General features: G+C 36.9%; 1 protein-coding gene across 10 annotated transcripts in view; it reads right to left on the bottom strand.

Annotated features, from left to right (window-relative positions):
- PTPRK (protein tyrosine phosphatase receptor type K) overlaps positions 1–13,032 on the bottom strand; it is a 554,088-nt gene that overhangs the window by 60,680 nt on the left and 480,376 nt on the right. The gene's annotated exons all lie outside the window — the stretch shown is intronic.

The following is a 13,032-nucleotide window of genomic DNA, read 5'->3' on the forward strand; positions in this document are numbered from 1 at the left end:
GCCTCTGTGGTCACATTGACTTCTCTGTGTGTCAAATCTTCCTCTGCTTTGCTCTTATAAGAATACATGTAACTGGATTTAGGGCCCACACTGTTAATCTAGTATAATCTACCTTGTCAAGATCCTTTACTTAATCACATTTGCAAAGACCGCTTTTCCCTAAAAGATAACATTTACAGCTTATTGGGATTAGGACCTGGTATCTTCCAGTAGCCATTATTCAGCCTACTAAAATCTATATGCTTTCCAATGTATTTTTAAACAGAATTTTTCAAGGTATAGGCTTTAAAAAATTAAGAGAATCCCAAGAGATCTAAATGGTAAGAGAGAGAGGCCTAAGTGATGATATTGAGTGGTTTTGAACAAAATAAGACAAAGAAGATCATCTGCCATATTTGACAGATGTTGGTAGACAACATCTTCTCTTCATGTTCTGTTGTTTGTTATTTGTTTTTACTGCTACCAGAACCTCTTATAATTCTCTACTCACTCATGTAAATACTAGCTGCAGAAGGTCTGGCAACTTTCTCCTATTTGTATATGTGTAAAGTGGTCTTTCCCTTACATCAAGTTAAAGAAAAAATACAGTTGTAATAGCTACTTCCCAATGGCCGAAGGGTTGTACTTGAAAGAGGGATTAAAATCACTCCAGGTACCAAGAAAAACTACTGTGTGATCTGGGACAAGTTATCTGCTTTTTTTGAGACCCACTTTTCTCATCTTTACAATGAAATAACTAAATTCTGCTCTCTAGGCTTGTTCTGAAGATTACTGAATATATGTTTAAAGTACCTAGAAGTATTTGACACATAGCAGGAACCTAATATACAATTACTGGCATGACTATTAGGGATTAAGAAAGTACTGGTATGCAACATATTATATATTTGACAAGATTACATCATCTTGAAAAAATATAAGAAGCATTCTTTTTGTATAGTACTTTAAGGAGGCTATTATTCATTTTATATCATTTTCCTTCTCACTGTGATATGTAGAATATATCCCACCGAAATTGTGGTTGACCCAACACTCCAACCAGTGTTCTATTTTATTCACTCTGTATTTCTTACTCTACTCAATAAATATTAATAAATCCACTTGCTGTGCTAGATGCTGAGGGAGGTGTAAGTGTGATACAGCCTGTAGTCTAGTAGGGGAGGTAGGCATTAAATAAATAATTAACTCCAGTCAATTTCAATGCTATATATGAAAAAGACAATTCACTCCTTTTAATGACTTGACTTATAGCTCACAGTGCCAGAAAATTGGGATTCTTGATAGAACGCACCACATATCTCCTAATTAGCAACAATCACTAGTTTGGCCCCATAGTGTACATACCTAACACACACTTTCACTGGCAAGAGAAGAAAATACCTATCACCATCTTATGATTAAAGTATTTTTACTTCCTTATTATTTCTTAGAATACTGCATATAGCAATTCCTTTAAAAGCAGACTCTACTAGCATGTTTCCCACTGAACAGAATTGTTTGTCCATTTAACCAAAAGGTATTTATTGTCTGGGAATTCATTAGTTCATTATTTGAAGAAATATGTATATTGGGCAAGAATGTAAACCAGGCAGTTTAGCTATCACACGAAAATGCATAAAACAGTACCCACATTCAAAGAGTTCACAGAGTCCTTCAGGAAATCAGGTGCCTAAAAGTCAAACTGACCTTTAAAAAAAACATGTTCATCGCTTCCTCTGTTAAATGAATGATGATTTCAGAGCTTTGTAAATGCCAAACTCTTTTAATATATTATTTCAATTAGCTTTCACAAGCACCTATGAGGCTTGTTGTAAGTTTTTTTTTTTTTTTCTTTGAGACAGAGTCTCCCTCTGTCACTGAGTCTGGAGTGCAGTGGAGCGATCTCAGGTTACTGCAAACTTCTCCTGGGTTCAAGCAATTCTCCTACCTCGACCACCCAAGTAGCTGGGACTACAGGCGTGTGCCACTGTGCCTAATTTTTGTTTTTAGTAGAGATGGGGTTTCACTCTGTTGGCCAAGCTGGTGTAGTACTCCTGGCCTCAAGTGATCCGCTCACCTTGGCCTCCCAGAGTGCTGGGATTACAGGCATAAGCCACCCCACCCAGCTGTATCTTCTTTTACAGATGAGGACACTGACAGGTTGGTATCACCTCTTTCCTAGTCTATATTTCAGCTGTTCCCTTATTAAAGTTTCTGACTCCAAGTTCTACTCATCCTAATCTACCTGCAGCTTTTAAGGTGTCATTTTTCTAAAACTTAAATATGATCGTATCATTGTTTCTGCTTAATAGCCTACAAGGATTTCAGGGAAAATGAAAATGAGGAATACAAATTATAGTGCACACACTATCTATAATAATATTTAGCCACTTAAAATTAAAACACACAAAAATGTGGGTAAAGCTCATGGTAAAATAGTAACTACAAATAATTACAAGTCACAATCTTTGCAATTATGAGAAATGTTTAAGTAAGCACTTGATAAAAGAAAGGAAAAAGCAAAAGTGATAACAGTTGCTTAGAATATTGTTTCAGAACACCTTTTAAGGTTACTACACTGTTTTAATTTTTAAAGTAGAAGAGAAAGTGCTTTAGCACTGTTGATAGCTGCCACCCTGCTCTCAAGATAAAGTGAATCTTGAGTCTTACAGCCCTTTCTCATATCTGTATCAACATACATTTTAGCCTAATTTCTTACTAACTCCTCAGTATATTCTTGAACATTGCATTAACTTTCATGTCTAACTGCAAACCTCTGCCCATGCTGTTACCAGTGTGGATATGGTCTCTGGTTTTTCTACCCATTTAAAATGTCACTTTGTATGGAATTCTATTTCATGTTTAGGTACACTGCATGAAATTATTACTTCATCTATCAGGCTCTTTCACAATCCACAACTTCTTGAGAGCATGGAACATATCCTACATATTTTTAGTATTTTCTCAATGCCTAGCGTAGGACATATGGCAGAGAGTAAGTGTGCAACAAAATTGTGTTAATATTCATATTTTTCATAAGTGAAAACAATTTTTTTATTTGATATGATGCTTTGATGGTTTCTGATTTAAGGTTAGGATGTTAAATGGACTCTATTTTTACATGACCATAATTCTACTCCCCAATTCTGTTCCTAAATCTTTAGTGAGCTAAGAATTCAGATTCATGGTAAGGTTAGAATTGTGCTGGACTGCTTGTGACTTCAACTGTCCGTCTTCTATGGTCAGTTCGTGATCAACTGATATAGTTTGGGCGTTTGTCCCCTCCAAATCTCACGCTGAGATGTATTCCCTGATGCTGGAGATGGGACTTGGTGGGAGGTTTTTGGTTTTGGGGGTTGGCTCTCTCATGAATGCCTTGGTGCCATCCTCACAGTAATGAGTGTTCTTGTGAGATCTGGTTGTTTAAAGAGTGTGGACCTTCCCTCTCTTGTCTCCCTCTCTTGCCATGTGATACATGGCTCCCCTTCACCTTCTGCCATGATTGTAAGCTCCCTGAGGCCCTCACTAGAAGCAGATGCCAGCACTACACTTCCTCTACAGCCTGCAGAACGATGAACCATTTAAACCTCTTTTCTTTATAAATTACCCAGTCTCTGACTGCGTGCAGTGGCTCACACCTGTAATCCCAGCACTCTGGGAGGCCGAGGCAGGTGGATCACTTGAGGTCAGGAGTTCAAGACTAGCTTGGCTAACATGGTGAAACCTGATCTCTACTAAAAATACAAAAATTAGCTGGGCGTGGTGGCGGGCACCTGTAATCCCAGCTACTGGGGAGGCGAGGCAGAAAAATCACTTGAACCTAAGAAGCAGAGGTTGTAGTGCCACTGCACTCCAGCCTGGGTGACAGAGTGAGATTCCATCTCAAAAATAATAATAATAATAATTATCCAGCCTCACATATTAATTTATAGCAATGCAAGGACAAACTAACACACCAAATGAAGGCCAAATTTCTTACTTTGCTTACTCTTCAAAATACTTGTAAAGCATCATGATCCAGATGTGCTGGAGATTGAGGATGAAAGATAAAAGAATGAAGAATCTATGCTCTCAAAAATATCACTGTCTTAGGTTAGGTTCCCTAGAAGCAGAGCCTAAGATAAGGATTTGGATGCACATGATTTATTAAGGGAGTGTTGTCAGATGAAAAGGGGAGAGGAAAGTAGGGTAGAAAAGGGAAAGCAGTTAAGTGAGAATGTGGTATTAGTGTAAGTCTAACTTCAGCCTGATGTCATGGGGAGCTGTAGAGCATGAATTGCCCCAGAGTTGACCTAATCATGAAGTGAGGGCACTGGCCTTTTGTATTCCCCATGTCAGTTAGTCATCAGATATGAGCTGATAGTGCTGGGAGGTGGGTGCATAAGGTTTGGGCAAAGTAAATGTTTTTCAGCTACAAGTGATTCTGAAGAGAAGTGGGGGCTGTGAGCCATTAGCAGCTAACACTGATGGAAACTGGGCATTTTACAGCCTTGGTAAACGGGATCTGGCCAGGGCACCAAAGGTGACTAAAGTCACAGGAAAGCACAACCTCCAAGTGACAACATACTTGGCTCTTTAAAAAAAACATAAAGCAGCAAGGAAAGAGGCATTTTGAAGGGTAAAAATAATAAGATTTATAACTTAACCAGCAGTGTTTCTAGCTCAATCAGCAGTTGCTCATATTTATCTGTACATCCTGACATTATCTATAGATGGTTCTTAAAACCTGATTCTTCCCTTAGCTATGTCCTGTAAGATATGAATATTTCTTAGCTCCTGTTTCTAGCTGTGCATCTTGAAATTGCATTCTTGGATTATTTTAATCTTATCAAAGCCTTTATATGCGTGACTGTGACTGAAAATGGAGGGCTTCTTCATTTCCACAGAACAAGTCCTACCTGGCCGATCAGATAGCAGCTGGATTATTCTTTTAAAAGCAGTTGATTCCCTGTATAAAGCTTGTGCACATCAGGCTTGCTTTTTTTCCCCCAAGTCAGAAATCAAGTTCAAGAAGAATTTCAAGCTGACATAAAAATAATTCCCCTCAAAAGTCTAAAATATCATTCTCTACAGCCTATACTAAACTTTTCACATGGCAATGGTTACGAACATCTGAATATTGCATGATTGAACCATAGCATTCATTTTTTTCCCCAACAAATATTTATTAGACACTAACTAGGTTCAAAAAATACACTAAATGACATGATAGATAAAATGATTAAATCAAATGAAACTTCAGGTTTGAAAGAAATACTGGACACCATCACATCTGTGAAACTTTTATTAGCAGTAGAAATTTAAAAAGTAAAATCATACGTAGGGACCCAATATATGAAACACTGAAAGCACAGACACAGTAGCTGAAACAGAAATAAGATACCACAGCCTTGAATGCTCTGACTTCATTTTGCCCCACATTCTTGGAAAATCACTCATTCAAGTGCATTTATAGTTTGGGCAACCTAGATTTGAACAGGTGATTTGGCTAAGGGTACACAACTGCTTTGTAGAACCCAGGTCATCCAACACCAAGCTTGGTACATTTTCTTTCAAACTGCAGCTAAAGATATACTTCCTGTCCTCTGGCACTTTGCACTTTGTTTGAAAAGAAAATAAATGTTCAATAATGATAGAAATTGCATGACACTAATGCTATATAAATGCTGCAGACTAATTTACATAAGACTGGGAAATGTGAAATGAATCATTCACAGAAGAAACTGATGAAGTAATTTCAATGTCTACATAAAATTTCTCAGTGTTTCATGTAAGAACAGACTATGATAATTATCTTTTATTGTTATTGTTGGGGAGGAAAGTAACTAATGAGTAAATGACAAATAACCAAACTCCAAATCCATTTTAAAAAATCAACTACGCTCCTTTCCCCTAACAACCCAAATACTTCCAAATGTTTCTACAATCAAAACTGCTTGAGCTGGGCTTTATTTATCCTCCCTTCTTTAGTTTTCAATTTGTAGATCTTGAACTAATTTAGAACAGTTTAAAGAACACTAAAAGTTAAGTGACAAAGACAAAGAGATGCACTGCCTCCTACACTCTTTCCCTGTAAGAAAAACATTGGAATGGTCCAGTGACCTGTCTGAGTCAGCATCCTCAATCTCATGTCCTGTCTTTCCTGCACCCTCACCCGGTGTCAGGGTCCTCCGGCTGTGATAAGCTCCCAAACTGCAAGCGTCACAGGCTTCAGTGGACCAGTGTATTCGCAGTCACAACAGCAAGGACCTGCTGTGGAAGGAAGGTGCTATTTGAACAGTTCAAGTGCTTCTAGTTTGCTGTGTCTGCTCTGATTGCAAAATTCTATCTGATTTTGACCTGCGACCTATCTCTAATGTCCAGCTTCTTGTACAATGCAGACTCCTGTGGAGTCCTCAGGCTGCCGCCTCTCACCTTCAGACGCCCTCTGAGCCCTGCCTCCTGACTTAATCTTCCCTTCCAATCACTGCTGGTTGGTTTCTGCCCCACCTTACCCTCTTACTTCTGGGCTCTATGCTGTGTTTTTCAGCCCCTTTGTGGTTTTCTTCTTTCTGGCATCTGGTTCTGTGTGAAGAATCATGCTGCCTGCACTAGTTTAGCCAGTTACGTGGTTCAGATCAGCAACAGGAGATGGGTTATTCTGTTAAAGGATTGGAAAGGCCACAGCTCTAATAGCTTCAGCTCGCCACACTTCTAGGAGAGTAATTCTAAATTCTGATTATAGATAATCCAGGAAATTTTTAATCAAATATATGAGTCATTATTTATTATGTGTTAACAGCCTATACATTTATTGTAACTAGATATAAAAAGTCAAGTAAACATCGCATATGAACAGCCAACTTAACTGTAAGAGTGAAAACATTCCCCTCTTTAAGAAGAATGAAAAGATGCAATAATTCCAGCTTCCAAGGATGAAAGGCCTCCAAGGTTTTCTAGATTCTACGTTTAAAAAAATATTTTAGATCAATAACATGAAGAAAGGAGTCAGTAGCACCTGTCACAGACTTAGACATGGTTACTGAAGCAGTATCAGCTTAGTGCATATTATATCATACGTTACTGCGGGAATATCAGCCACATGAAGAAGAAAAGCACCTTCAGGACAATACTGCCTGGACCTGACGCCAGATCTTATTTTCTTGAACGACAGATATTTTTAAAAAATCATTTTTGGTAACCCAGAGGTATACCCCAAGCCAGTTCTAAATTATGTAATCTTCCCAGGAAGAAAGCAGTTGTTTTTATGTCTGAATAGCTGATAGGAAGGTAGGTGAAGATACAGGGCTCTTTGGAAAGTTGGTAGGGATAGATGTAGGAAATCTAGGAGAACATGCTTGTAGTATTTCTAAATTTTTTTCCAGTTGGTTATACTCCCTGAGTAATAACTTGGAAAAAGCACTACTGATTTTGGAATATAAGGGTAGCACTTGGGGTCTGGCACAAATGACAGAACTAAGCTTTTGACAGTGGATTTTGTTGGGGAACATCAGGAGATACTGAGGTATAATGGATACATCTTGGCAGAAAGTGAAAGTTGTTCAAGTCAGATTTAGAGCATGAAAATCCAGCTGACAAATCTCTCATTCCAAAGAGTTTAGGACTATATTCAAACTTCATGAGATCATAACTATCTTCACAGTTTCCACTGCCAGATTTCTGAGGATTTTAGAACAGCATATGTCTGCTATTATTGCATTCAAATAAATTTTTGTTTTATTTTACTGATACACGGATTTGGAAGTCAAATGAAACAGTGGCTTTACAGTTAATGAAAGCTTTTGTGTTTAAAAGGTAAAATTGGGGTAGCTGAGCACAGTGGCACACGCCTGTGATCCCAGCACTTTGAGAGGCCAGGGTGAGAGGATTGCTTGACACCGGGAGTTTGAGATCAGCCTGGGCTACATGGAGAGATCTAGTTTCTACAAAAAATAAAATTATTTAATTAGCTGAGTGTGGTGGCTTGTGTCTGTGGTTCCAGCTACCTGAGAGACTGAGGGGGGAGTATTGCTTGAGCCCAGGTAGAAGCTGTAGTTAGCTATAACAGTGCCACTGCCCTCTAGCCTGGGTAACAGAATGAGACCTTGTCTCAAAAAAAAAAAAAAAAAAAAAAGTTAAAGTAGGGGATAAAAGATGAATTTCACAAGTCAGGAAGAGTTTAGTACACAACATTGGGTTTGATTAGAGTCCTCTGAGGGCCAAAGAGGATGTGGACACCTCAGATACCACTCATATTTCTATTCTTTATATCTTCATATGAAAAGATATACTTCTGTACACTTAAGACCATCTTCTTGAATCCAAACTGGTCCTCCAGTAAAAGCTGTACCTCTTGTCAATAACTGTGTAGACTAAACCATTCTCAAACTTACATTATTATCATTATTATGCTTTTTATACAAAGGGCAGTACATTCTTTTCACCAGAAACATCTATGTGCACAGTTAGAGGGATTAAAGTCTAAATGCCTCTCACTATAGAAAAAGGCAGCTAAGGCAGCCCAATCAACTTCTCCTTGTGTTTTCAGAAATAAACCAACAACATGATTGAAAAGCTATAAGATGTATTCAAATCGATGACCAATTTTTGATTAGCAGCATTTCAACCATCATAATGTTTAATACAGCTTCCCTTTGCTAAGGAAAAAGAATCCGTAAACTCTTCTTTGAAGAAATATACTTGCATGTTTAAAAGCTGTATTCATTCACACATTTATATCTTCATGCAGTCAGTGCAAAATTATTAAATATATGCAGTACTGTAAATGTTTTGGTTTAGGGACTGATACAGGGGAAAAAAAATCAAAAGCAAGCACTCCAAGGCTGTAAACCTATAGTCCCTTTAGATTTATTAAGTAGGCCATCAAGGAAAAAACAAGACTGTTAAAGTTTTATAATTTACAACTTCTCTTTGGAGAATGGAGTAGTTGTATGAGACAGTCGTTTTCGTTTGTTTTGTTGTTAATTTGAAAAAGAAGGGTTAGTCAATCAGAAGTAGGTGTTCAAGATTTGATGACTGAAACAACAATTGGTGTTATGTCAAGTATGTAAGTCCTTAATAAATACTTGTGGATTGTGTGAAATGTTTAAACTGAAAAGTGAAAAATCTGTTAAAGATACACATTTTAAGTAATATTAAATGTTTCACAGCAATATCAGAAAACATATTAGCAAGGAGAAAGATAAAAGTGAAACAGACATGAAAATTTGCAAACTACTTAGTTTACATCCATTTATGCTGGTTAAAGAAAATTTAGACAGTGGTCATTTTCTGATGTTTAAAATGTCTTTCTATTCAAAAGATGTTGTGTATTAAAAACAATTACATTGGCTGGGCACGGTGGCTCATGCCTGGCAGCCCTTTGAGAGGTTGAGGCGAGCAGATCACTTGAGGTCAGGAGTTCAAGACCAGCATGGCCAACATGTTGAAATCCCGGCTCTACAAAAAATACAAAATTATTCGGGCGTGGTAGTGTGTGCCTGTAATCCCAGCTACTCAGGAGGCTGAGGCGGGAGAATCACTTGAAACTGGGAGGCAGAGATTGCAGTGAGCTGAGATTGCGCCATTGCACTCCAGCCTGGGTGACAAGAATGAAACTCTGTCTCAAAATAAATAAATAAATAAATAAATAAATAATTACATTAATGCTCTTTTTATCAAAACATTACTGAATCCTTCGCTGCTTACTGCCAATGTCATCTGTACAGAAAACGACAACATGGTAATGATACAATATAAGGCAAGTTGGGATTTCACATTATGATCTGCCATTTGAAGATATACTCATAAAAATATATCATATTCCCAAGTGTGGACATATCTGTGTTCTATTTTAGGAAACAGAAAAAAATATTCCAAGTTTCTGTGTGCTCATGGAAGATCGAGAGCAAAATCTTCTTCAGAGCCACCAGGGACAGATGTTGCAAATAAGAAGTGGTATCGAAGGTAAAGTTCTCTAGCAATGGTTCTCAGTATAGCAGATAGTGCCTTCTGGAGGCATCTAGGAAATGTGTAGGGATACTTGGGTCTCCCACTTAAATTAAGGCTCTATAATATTTAGTGGGAAAGGGCAGGGCTGATAGACATCCTGAGATCTGCAGGACAGTCTGCATAATTAGTAGTTGCATTTGGTGATTCTCAGAATAGTGGCAAACATCAGAGTATTCTTTATGTCTTCTAATGTGGTTGCGTTCAACAGTTTAGGCAATAAGCATATATTTTATTTCCTTTAGCTCTTTTTAATATTAAAGTTAGGTAAATTTGGTTATCTTTTGAAATTATGTATGTTGGTAAATGGAATGGAATGGATTTTTGCTTTTTCATAGTACAGAGGGTCTTACAAACAGTTGTTATATTTGGGGTCTGATAGGGTTGGGAAACCTCTGTTCCATAAGCATGCGTCAAAATACGAGAAAGAGACACAGGCAACCAAGGCCTCTCCCAGGGCTGTGAGAGAATGAGCCCAATAAGACTATTGAGTTTTATATGGATTCATATTCCATTGTAGCTATATCATCTTCATGGGAGCAGCTATACCCAGGAGATGTTTTAGAGACAAAATTTGATCTTATGGATAACCAAATTGTAAGACGGTTGCTAGCAACAGAGCTGTACAGAGAATAGTAACTTTGTAGGTAAGAAATGATAACAACAACAATAAAATAATTTGTTAAGAGAAAAAGTGATAATTATTAGCCATGAGCAAGAGAGAAGATAACCTTCATCAATGGAAAAAGGTAAAAAAAGGAACATGGACAAGTACTATGATGTGAGTGTCCTAAAATTAATACACATATCTTACTCATATTTCTATTCTTCAGTCTATGTTTAATAACATTGCAAGTACTTAATAAACTAAAATACTGAAATAAAGAAAATAAAGAGTTGATAAAAAAATAGATACATCAAAAATCGTAAAGGAACCTACCACTCATCCTTGAGCATTTTGGAAATAAATGAACTGATTTCTTTCTGTCTCCTCCCTCCTTTTTTTATTTTTTTATTTTTTTATTTTTTTTTTTTATTTATTTTTTTTAAGATGGAGTTTCACTCTTGTCGCCCAGGCTGGAGTGCAATGGCGCAGTCTCGGCTGCAACCTCCACCTCCCGGGTTGAATCGATTTTCCTGCCTCAGTCTCTCGAGTAGCTGGGATTACTAGCACGCACCACCATGCCCGGCTAATTTTTGTATCTTTAGTACAGACGGGGTTTCACCACATTGGCCAGAATGCTCTTCAACTCCTGACCTCAGGTGATCTGCCTGCCTTGGCCTCCCAAAGTACTGGGATTACAGCCATGAGCCGCTGCACCCAGCCCTCCCTAACTCATCCTTTTAGTTGTGCTTGGGTGCAAATCTGTTCACTGTGCTGCCACCTCCCTCGCCTTTCTCCTTTGGATTAATCAGATTTTTCTGCCTCTTCTCAGTCAACAGGACTATATACTTGATCTCTGGACTTAGGCCTCTGTCACTGAGAGACTCTCTTTTAGAGAAACAAGAGACATTATATACTAAGTCATTTAAGTCATCCCAGATTAAGACTGAATCAATTTAAGTCTCAGGGGGAATTTAAAACTGGATTCTCCTATCCTGAGATTCCTCTACTTCCTGCAGAAAAGTTAATTTAGGTCATTTAATATTACCCTGCATGATGGGCAACTGTGCCTGTGAATGAAACCAAACAAAAGCATGATGCAAATATATGCAAATATGGAGCAGGTCAGTCCTCTGAGAGAATTACCCAAGTGAGCTCTCTTGGAGCCTCCTAGAACATCTGCCTATTAAGATTTAAGAATTCATATCTTAAAATAATATTTACAAAATCAGATTTGGAGTTTATTATTCACTTAACATAAGACATTTGGGAAATAAGTCTAGCATTATTAGAATTTTACTATGTATTTATTTCACTGAAGTCTTGATTAGCAAAAGAAAAATGGAGCGAAACCCAGTCAGATTTGGAGTATCTGTAGAAAACCTCTTAGCATCATGTCAGTAAATAAATTTCGTGCTCATGACAACAGATCAGAGAGATGTATACATTACTGGTTATTTGGTTAAATCTAAAACTGAATTCTTCTACAACTAAAAAAAGGAAGTAATCCTGAGTTGAGCAATGTATAACATTCTTTTATTTGTCTCTGTAATAAACTCCTTAGCTGTACATATCATCGTGAAATTTAACATTATTTTTTAAAGATTTTAAAAACAATTATTATATTGAGAGTAAAACTGAATTTTTTGCTTTAAAAATTTTCATGTGGTTTTAACACTGATTTTCAAAACCATATGTTATTTATCAAAAAACAGGATATATAGCTGATGTTTCACAGCAGTGTGAGAAACAGGCATCACAGTGAACACTGAAAAAGACTTCTATCAAAACATCTGGTAAGCAGAAGTCAAACTGAACTCAACTGGTAATATGCATATTTATCTAACTTTTTTTTTCTAACTTGGTTATATATCTTGGAAGAGATGTAGCAATTTTTTTTCTAGGAGAAATTTAAAATACTAATGTACTTTATATACATTTTTTATGATTGTGATGACATTTGTCTTAGTGTCATTCTTCAAAGCATTATGCAAATTTTAAAAATAGCAACTTTAAGTTAACATTTTTTAAAAAAATTATCTAAGTAGTGAATTTAAAAATATTCTTCACATTTGCCTCTACCAACTAGCTTATCTAATGAATCTCAATTTATTTTGTATGGCTACTTATGCTTTCTTCCACTTTGATTATTTTGACACACTTTACTTTTTATTAAGAGCAAAAAGTACAATTCTTATAACTTCTAGAGATACTGCTCCACTTAATGACAATGTCTGCAGAATTCTGAAATCAGAGACTGTCAGTGATTACAAAAAAGCCTATCTTAAATCAAGATGATTTAAAATCTACTGCAGCTCAGGAAATGCGACAGGACCACTATGCACTTAAAGACATTCCAAAGCAAACTAAAATATTTCCAGGCTTTTCTTAAGGAGCAGCCATCAATAAAAAAACTTTAAATGTTTGACTTTTTTCATTTTTCAAAGTGCAACAAAATGCAC

Source organism: Nomascus leucogenys, chromosome 3, assembly GCF_006542625.1.
Source record: "Nomascus leucogenys isolate Asia chromosome 3, Asia_NLE_v1, whole genome shotgun sequence".
Classification (NCBI taxonomy): Eukaryota; Metazoa; Chordata; class Mammalia; order Primates; family Hylobatidae; genus Nomascus; species Nomascus leucogenys.